At 38.2% G+C, this 8,806-nt stretch overlaps 1 non-coding gene across 1 annotated transcript; it reads left to right on the forward strand.

Moving 5' to 3' along the window:
- The first annotated feature begins 8,247 nt into the window (after window positions 1-8,247).
- On the forward strand, window positions 8,248-8,354 carry LOC133780885 (small nucleolar RNA R71). The gene has a single exon (XR_009869693.1). It is a non-coding gene; the product is annotated as a small nucleolar RNA R71 (small nucleolar RNA).
- Window positions 8,355-8,806: the final 452 nt, after the last annotated feature.

Raw genomic sequence — 8,806 nt, forward strand, 5'->3', positions numbered from 1 at the left:
AAAAAAGAAAGCCATCGAACCTCCCACTCCCATCGACGAGTCTTCAAATGAGAACAATATTGTTTTCTCATTCTTAGATAGTTTGTCAATTTCCTGTCACTTATTTGACGGGGATGGCAACTTTAAGTATACTCCAAACTTAAGTTCAGAATTCTTCCAGGCACTAAGTAGTTCAGTAAGTAATGTAGCGATCAGTAGTTGTAGCACGGGTACTTTACTTATAATCTCTTTACTTTCATTTTTAGTTCCATCTATATATCTTGTCTCACTGCTCGTATTGTTTCTTTTTGTGCAGATATGTCGTCTGAAGACTTGTTCGAACATTACAAGGCTGCCGCTGCTTCCTCAGGCAGGAAGAAAGACAGCAAGAGGACTCGGGGGGTGATATCGCCCAATAACTCCTAAGCGGTCGCAGTAGTAATCGGGCTATGTCGTATCCACAGAGAGGTAAAATACAAGTAAAAAGAAAGATTAGTAAATTAAAAATAATAAACTTTGAAATAATATAACTTTGAAAAAGAATATATATTTTTTTTTAACATTAAATAAACAAAATCGAGGAATTAGAATCAGAAAGAAAATATGGAAGGCATAAGTTTCATTCATGTAAACATATATATATTTTAATAAAATTGATTCATTCTACTCAACTATAATTCTACACCATTAATTATAGTTAAAAATATATAATAAAGCTCACCTTAAGATATGTTCTTTAATTAAATTATACTAACTTCTAATTTTAAAACATATCATATTATATACCTTAGAGCGACAAAATACCAATGGCAGAATGCAGTAAAAAGCATATAATATAACAAATATCCTAAATTAAATTAAGAGCCTAAATTACATAAGAAGAGCATGACTAGACTTATGTAAAAGACACTAATACATTTAGAATAAAAATTAGAAGAAAAATAAATTTAATTGTAACAAAGATATAGAAATGAAGAACAAAATAAAAAATCAATATATTAAAAATATAATGTGAAACATGAACTTCACTCTAGTCTTTCCACAAGAAAATTTAGCCTAAAATAGGCATTGTTTTCACTCAAAGAAATGTAAAAGAAAAATAGGAAAATTAAGAAATAAGTGTTTTTCTCTCCAACAATACTCTCTACACTTCCTTCCACAATATGATGCTTTTTTACTCTATTTGGTCCTCTATTTATAGTGAAAAAAATGACCCAAAATATGTTAAAATCGTGTACTAATGAGTGGGAAAAATGCCTGCAAAATAGGTGCAAAGTGGGAGACAAGTGCATCAATAAAGGAGACACGCTAGCCACGTGTCACGCACCGATTGGCTCGGCTTGGAGTGCGTCAGGCGAGTGGGACAGGTGGTGTCTTCTAGTTGGCTCGATAGTTGAGTGCGTCAGGCGCGTGGGAGAACGTGGGGCAACCGCCAGGCAGATGGGACAGATGTCAGATCGTGTCAGGTGCGGCAGGCGGCTCGTCAGGTGGCTCGACTAGCGGCTCGAGGCTCGGCTAGCTTGGCTGGGCGAATGGAAAGCTGCCATGTGGCAGCGTGGGGAGCAGCTATTGGGCCTTGGTTGTTTGGGCTTGGTTTTGGGCCTAGTTTTTGTCAAAAATGCCATTTTCTTGAGGATTTCTTCATTTTTAATTCTTTTTTTCTTCTTTCTTTTTCTTTGTGTCAAAATACATTTTATTTCCTGAAAATTAAACACAAATTAAATTAAAATTAATATTTTCAAATATAAAATATATAAAAATAAATCCATGAAAATATTAATTAAAACTTAATTAATTTTAAACTTTAAGACTAATAAAATGATACTTTTGAACACTAATCACAACCCCCAACCAGCTTATTGCTAGTCTCTAGCAATTCAAGCGAAATGATAAATGTCAACATGATATATTTCCGGTCAAAAATTATAAAAGAACTTAAGTATAAACACAAAATGTTAGTAACAAGTCAACAAGAGTTATCAAAAATTACTTTGAATAAATCTAGAGTTGTGAGTGTGTGCACCAAACTTGAACCTTCTTACCGCAAACCATAGCACATAAAGCCTTCGAAATTATGCCAAGTAAAAGTCTCAACTCCATTAACCTCTCATGTAATTTAAAATATATAAAGTTTAAGGGTTTCGCTCATGGAGTTGAAAAATAAGTAAGCACTCACCAAATGGGTATATATTTAGCACAAACTCTTAAATAATTATTGAAACGAAGATAGGAAATAAACTATTTGGACAACCACCATAAAGAGTACCACAAAACCAAGTTTTTGGGATTTTAAGTTAAATAGACAATCTTTACATTTATTCGAAGAGCCATAAAATAAAACATGAAATTAATAAACACTTTTGTTTTAACACAAGAGACAACATAATTGTAAATGATAGAACTATTGCTCGTGTGTTTTTCTTTTTCTTTTTTTCTATTTTTCTTTTCTTCTTTTTTTTTTCTTTTTCCTTTTTTTTTTTTTTTTTTTTGAAGAACATAATAAAAGGCTCTCTAATAAGATTTGTCTATAGAAAATATTATCCCTAAAACATCATCCATTCATACCACAATACCTTGTCCAAATAATTATAACCATTTCTAAGAATCAATAAAAATTTAAAAGTTGTTTTCTCAAGTCTCACCTCTCACACAAAAGAATGAATTCTTAAACGTGGAAAATTTCTAAGCAAATATGTGCTAACAACCATCTTACCACAATGTTTGGCATGTGCATTAGGTAACTCTAGAGAAACTCTTAGCAATACAGATAACAAAAATTAACTCAAAAGTAACATTTTGCAAGAATAAATGAGTAATTTTAAAAATTTTGACTGTGAAAATATTAATATGAAAAAAATTAACATGAATATGCTCACCACCCCCAACCAAAATCTGATAGTGTCCTCAATGTTTCAATATATAATAAATGTAAAAGAGCAGGGAAAGAGAACACCTGGATAGCGAGTGTCGAGTGATAGAGCGAATATTGTTTCTCTAAAACATGAAAAACTGAAAACACAAAATGATAACAAATAAAATAAAATGACAAAAGGGAAATAAACAGAAAACAAACCTATGTACAAACAATTTGGAACACTACTCAAACTTGGTAAACCGGTTCCACGAGAGTGACTTCTTCAGGCTGGGTCACCCTCTCTATGTAGTGTTTCAGTCGTTGGCCATTTACTTTGAATTCTCTCCCATCATTTGGGTCTATGACCTCAACAGCACCGTTGGGAAAGACAGATTTCACAACATATGGGCCAGTCCACCTTGATCTCAGCTTGCCAGGGTGGATATGCAGACGAGAGTCATAAAGATGCACTCGTTGGTTTGGCTCAAATTCTTTTCTTAGGATCTACTTGTCATGGACCGCATTCATTTCAGCCTTGTAGATCCTAGAGTTGTCATAAGCATTGTTCCTTAACTCTTAAATTTCTAACAACTGAAGCTTACGATTGAGTCCTGCCGCCTTGAGATCAAAATTTAGGCTTTTAACTGCCCAATAAGCTTTGTGTTCCAGCTCAACAAGAAGGTGACAGGCTTTTCCATAGACTAGCCTATAAGGAGACATACCAAGCTAGTTTTGTAAGTAGTGCGGTATGCCCAGAGAGCATCGAGAAGTCGTGAGGACCAATCTTTGCAGTCAGGATTAACCGTCTTTTCTAAAATTTGCTTAATTTCTCGGTTGGCTAACTCAGCTTGGCCATTTGTCTGTGGGTGATAAGGCAATGCAACCTTATGAATTACACCATATTTTTGCATTAAGGTCTCGAAAGAATAGTTTCCAAAATGGGTGCCTTGATCACTTATGATAGCGCGTGGTGTGCCAAACCTAGATAACACATTTTCCTTTAAGAATTTCACAATAGTTGTGTTATCATTATTTCGACAAGGCACATCTTCCACCCACTTTGAGACATAGTCTATGGCGAGGAGAATGTAAAGGTAGCCAGAAGAAGGTGGAAATGGTCCTATAAAGTCTATCCCCCAACAATCGAATATTTCTATTACAAGAATTGGGTATAATGGCATCATATGTCTCCGAGACAGAGCACCTAATTTCTGACACCTTTCACATGATCGACAGAATTTGTTAGTGTCTTTGAACAAAGTGGGCCAATAAAGACCACACTGTAAGATTTTTGCAACAGTCTTTTTGATAGAAAAATGACCACCACAAGCTTCGTTATGACAAAAGTTCAGGACACTAAAAATTTTATCATCTGGAATGCAACGTCTCATAATTTGGTCGGGGTAATACTTAAAAAGATATGGATCGTCCCAATAGAAGTTACGAACCTCGACCAAAAATTTACGTTTATCTTGAGTACTCCATGCAGTTGGAAGTTTGCCAGTCACTAAGTAATTGACGATATGAGCGTACCATGGCAACTTAGTGACTGCGAAGAAATGTTCATCAGGGAAGTCATCTCGAATGGCTGGGCCATCAGCGGAATCAGAAAATTCAAGACGAGATAAGTGGTCCGCTACCACCTTTTTCAACTCCTTTCTTGTCTTTTATGGTCAGATCAAATTCCTGTAACAGAAAGATCCACCTAATTAAACGCGCCTTAGCATCCTTTTTGGAAAGGAGATATTTTAAGGCGGAATGGTCCGTAAAGACTGTGATAAGTGAACCAATCAGGTAGGAACGAAACTTGTCAAGTGCGAATACTGCAGCAAGTAACTCTTTTTCAGTGGTAGAATAGTTCATTTGAGCACTGTTAAGAGTTCTACTTGAGTAATAAACAACGAAGGGCTTCCCTTCCCTTCTTTGACCTAAGACGGCCCTTATATCATAATTGCTAGCATCACACATGACTTCGAACGGTAAGTTCCAATCTGGTGGTTGAATGATAGGGGCGGAAGTGAGTTTTGCAACGAGCGTTCGGAAAGATTCCTCACACTCAAGTGTCCAACTGAACACAACATCTTTTGCTAGGAGGTTTGACAATGGCCGAGCAATTGTCGAGAAATTTTGTATGAACCTCCTATAGAATCCTGCATGCCCAAGAAAAGATCGAATGTCTTTAACAGTCTTGGGGGTGGGCAGCTTTGATATGAGTTCAATCTTTAATTGAACAACCTCGACATGCCCCAAGACTATGCCTGATGGCACCATGAAATGACACTTTTCCCAGTTGAGTACCAAGCCCTTCTCTTTGCAACGTTTAAGCACAGACTCTAAATTGAGAAGGCTTGACTCAAAGGAATCTCCAAAGACTGTCAAATCATCCATGAATACTTCCATACATTTCTCGATCATATCACTAAATATGCCCATCATGCATCGCTGGAAAGTGGCTGGAGCATTGCACAAGCCAAATGCCATGCACCGAAAGGCAAAAGCACCGAAAGGACAAGTGAATGTGGTCTTATCCTGATCTTCTAAGGCAATCTCGATTTGGTAATACCCTGAATAACCATCAAGAAAACTATAGAAAGGATGACCTGCCACACGTTCCAATATTTGATCGATGAATGGAAGTGGAAAATGGTCTTTGCGGGTGGCTGCATTTAATTTTCTATAATCAATGCACATGCGCCACCCAGTTGTGACCTTGGTAGGAACAAGTTCCCCTTTTTCATGTTGTACCATTGTTACCCCAGATTTCTTGGGAACAACCTGAGTTGGGCTGACCCATTTACTGTCAGCAACAGGATAGATTATGCCAGAATCAAGAAGTTTCAAGACTTCAGTCTTAACTACTTCCTTCATCGTTGGGTTCAATCTTCTTTGAGGATCATGACGTGGTATAGCCCCGTCTTCCAATTGAATGTGATGGGAGCAATTAAAGGACTAATACCTTTGATGTCAGCTATCGTCCATCCTAATGCATCTCTTTGTTCTTGCAGCACATTGATGAGTTAGTGCTCTTGTGTGGCATTGATCTTGGAGGATATTATGACAGGAAAAGTGTTGTCAGCTCTTAGGAAAACATGCTTAAGACCCTCGGGAAGTTGTTCCAACTTTGGTTGAGGAGCTTGTTCAATGGATGGTTTTGGTGTTTCTCGATCTTGAGGGAGCTCCTCAAAGATTGGATTCCAAAACATGATTCTTCTAGCCTATGAGTGTTTGACAATTTCAGGGTTGATTGTAGACTCATCGGCCTCAGAACTTTCGGAAATTTGGAAGAGGTGATTAAAATGACTAGACGTGTATTTTGATTTGACCTCTTCGAAATAAGTGTATTGATCAGATAGGATTGGAAACACTCATCGTTATCAGGTGGTGGTTTGCCGATGTGGAAAACATTCACTTCTAGAGTCATGTTCCCGAAAGATATTTTCATGAGACCATTCCTACAGTTAATGAGTGCATTTTCTGCTGCGAGGAAAGGTCTACCGAGAATGATGGGAATTTTGGACTCTATACTCACTTCAAATTGAGTGTCCAAGATGAGAAAATCAACAGGGTAATAGAATTTTTCAATTTGAATCAGAACGTCTTCTACTATTCCCCGAGGTTTCTTAACTAATTGATCGGCCAATTGTAGCACCACAAATGTGGGCTTGAGTTCTCCTAGACCTAATTGCAAGTATATTGAATATGGCATGAGATTTACACTTGCTCCTAAGTCTAGAAGGGCTTGACCAAATTCCTGCTCCCCAATTTGGCATGAGATGGTGGGACAACCAGGATCTTTGTACTTAGGTAGTGTCTTGCAGTCAATTACCACACTAGCTTGTTCTGCCAAGAATGCAGTTTTCTTGACATGGTGCTTTCTTTTAACGGTGCACAAATCCTTGACAACCTTGGAATAAGCCGGCACTTGTTTGATCACATGCAACAATGGCAAGTTGATCTTCACTTGTGTTAAAAGGTCTAGGATTTCACCATGATTTTCCAGTACCTTTCCAGTGGATTTCAAAGCTTGAGGAAAGGGTGCCTTTACTGGAATGCTTATTGGCACATCATCATCTGGAGCGGGCATTGACGTACCTGTTGTCTTAGTTAACGGTGAAACTGTACCCATTGAATATGGCATAAGATTTACACTTGTTCCTAAGTCTAGAAGGGCTTGACCAAATTCCTGCTCCCCAAGTTGGCATGAGATGATGGGACAACCAGGATCTTTGTACTTAGGCAGTGTCTTGCAGTCAATTACCACACTAGCTTGTTCTGCCAAGAATGCAGTTTTCTTGACATGGTGCTTTCTTTTAACGGTGCACAAATCCTTGACGGCCTTGGCATAATCCGGCACTTGTTTGATCACATGCAACAATGGCAAGTTGATCTTCACTTGTGTTAAAAGGTCTAGGATTTCACCATGATTTTCCAGTACCTTTCCAGTGGATTTCAAAGCTTGAGGAAAGGGTGCCTTTACTGGAATGCTTATTGGCACATCATCATCTAGAGCAGGCATTGACGTACCCGTTGTCTTAGTTAACGGTGAAACCGTACTTTGACCACTTCGAGTAGAGATGGCATTAACCTCTTTGAAATTTGTATCTGCAGAGGAGGAGGTTTGTGCCATGTGTTGCCCTTTTTGATGGATTAGAGGTTGAGCGAGAAGTCTACCATGCTCTTGAATCGCCAAAGTAGTGTTTAGCTTTGTCATTTGGATTTTCATGTCTTTCATTTCCTCTACCATTTGTGTGAAACAAGATTTGAGCTCTTGAGTTGAGGCTATTTGAGTTTGCGCAAGCATTTCCAAAGTATTCTCTAGAGAATTACTTGACTGCATGTTATTTTGAGGAGCAATGTATGCTTTGGCAGTTGTTCCTGCTCAGACCTCCATTGGCTCTCAGATGCTTGGTTTGAATCCTTCCATTTGAAATTTGGATGGTTGCGCCAACTGGGATTGTAAGTGTTTGAGAAAGGGTTATAAGGCTTCTTGTAATCCCCTAAAGCATTACATTGTTCCTCATTTCCTCCTCTTAACTCACCAAGAGTTGGGCACTCTTGCAGTTGATGTTCCACCCCTCCACAGATGAAGCATGGATCTTGTGTCTCTAAACTTTGCAGCCATGTGGATTCCTCTACCTTCTTGAGATATGAAAGCCTCGAATTGTTGTCTCAATGATTCAATTTGGCTTTTGACGTTGTCATCTTCCCTTAATTGGTAGATTCTAGTTGATCGTGGCTTGTCCATAGAACTCGGTCCATTCCATGTGTAGGATTTTTCAGGAAGATCGTCGAGGTACTCGAAAGCTTCATCGGGATATTTTTGAAGGAATTCGCCATTACACATCATTTGTACAAATTGTCTTTGTCCAGTAGTGAGACTGTCATAGAAATAGTTGATCAGACTCTAACTTTCGTATCCATGATGTGGGCATTGATTTATCAAATCTCTAAACCTCTCCCAGACCTGATGGAAAGTTTCATGGTTTTTCTGGATGAAGGTAGAGATTTGCCTCTTAAGGCTGCTAGTTATATGGGGCGGGAAATATTTGGCAAAGAATGCTTTTGTCATTTCGTCCCATGTTCCGATAGATCTAGGCCTTAAGGAATACAACCAGCTTTTTGCTTGTATTTGAGAAAGAAAGGAAAAAATCTCAATCTCACAATGTTGGTGACATCAGCTCGGTTGTTGAATGTAGCCACCACCTCTTCGAATTCTTGTATATGCACATACGGACTCTCATTTTCCAACCCATGGAAGGTTGGTAAGAGGTTAATCATGCCGGGTTTGAAATCGAAATTTGGCATATTGTTGGGATACATTATGCATGAAGGTGTGGTTGTACGTGGAGGATGTAAATAATCTTGTAGCGTTCTCAGTTGGACTTCATCTTGATGAGCCATCGTGGGTGGTTCAAGAAGTCTCGTTGAATCGGGAGTGTTTGAACGAATGGAAGAAAATGACGAACAAGGAGG

Source organism: Humulus lupulus, chromosome 5 (assembly GCF_963169125.1).
Source record: "Humulus lupulus chromosome 5, drHumLupu1.1, whole genome shotgun sequence".
NCBI classification, from domain to species: domain Eukaryota; kingdom Viridiplantae; phylum Streptophyta; class Magnoliopsida; order Rosales; family Cannabaceae; genus Humulus; species Humulus lupulus.